This window comes from Physeter macrocephalus, chromosome 19 (assembly GCF_002837175.3).
Source record: "Physeter macrocephalus isolate SW-GA chromosome 19, ASM283717v5, whole genome shotgun sequence".
Classification (NCBI taxonomy): domain Eukaryota; kingdom Metazoa; phylum Chordata; class Mammalia; order Artiodactyla; family Physeteridae; genus Physeter; species Physeter macrocephalus.
In genome coordinates, this window is record NC_041232.1 from 76,027,982 (window position 1) to 76,028,957 (window position 976).

The following is a 976-nucleotide window of genomic DNA, read 5'->3' on the forward strand; positions in this document are numbered from 1 at the left end:
GACCTAGAAGAACTAAAGAGCAAACAAACAATGATGAACAACTCAATAAATGAAATTTAAAATTCTCTATAAGGAATCAAGAGCAGAATAACTGAGGCAGAAAAACGAGTAAGTGACCTGGAAGATAAAATAGTGGAAATAATTATAGCAGAGCAGAATAAAGAAAAAAGAATGAAAAGAATTGAGGACAGTCTCAGAGACATCTGGGACTACATTCAACACACCAATATTTGAATTATAGCGGTCCCAGAAGAAGAGAAAAAGAAAGGGTCTGAGAAAATATTTGAAGAGATTATATTTGAAAACTTCCCTAATATGGGAAAGGAAATAGTCAAGTCCAGGAAGCGCAGAGAGTCTCAAACAGGATAAATCCAAGTAGAAACACACCAAGACACATATTAATCAAACTACCAAAAATTAAATACAAAGAAAAAATATTAAGGGAAAAGCAACAAATAGCATACAAAGGAATCCCCATAAGATTAACAGCTGAACTTTCAGCAGAAACACTGCAAGCCAGAAGGGTGGGACAGGACATATCTAAAGTGATGAAAGGGAAAAATCTACAACCAAGATTACTCTACCCAGCAAGGATCTCAGTCAGATTCGATGGAGAAATTAAAACCTTTACAGACAAGCAAAAGCTAAGAGAATTCAGCATCACCAAACCAGCTTTACAACAAATGCTAAAGGAAGTTCTCTAGGCAGGAAACACAAGAGAAGGAACAGACCTACATAACAAACCCAAAACAATTAAGAAAATGGTAATAGGAACATATACATTGAAAATTAAATGTAAATGGATTAAATGCTCCAACCAAAAGACATAGACTGGCTGAATAGATACAAAAACAAGACCCGTATATATGCTGTCTACAAGAGACCCACTTCAGACCTAGGGACACATACAGACTGAAAGTGAGGGGATGGAAAAAGATATTCCATGCAAATGAAAATCAAAAGAAAGCTGGAGTAG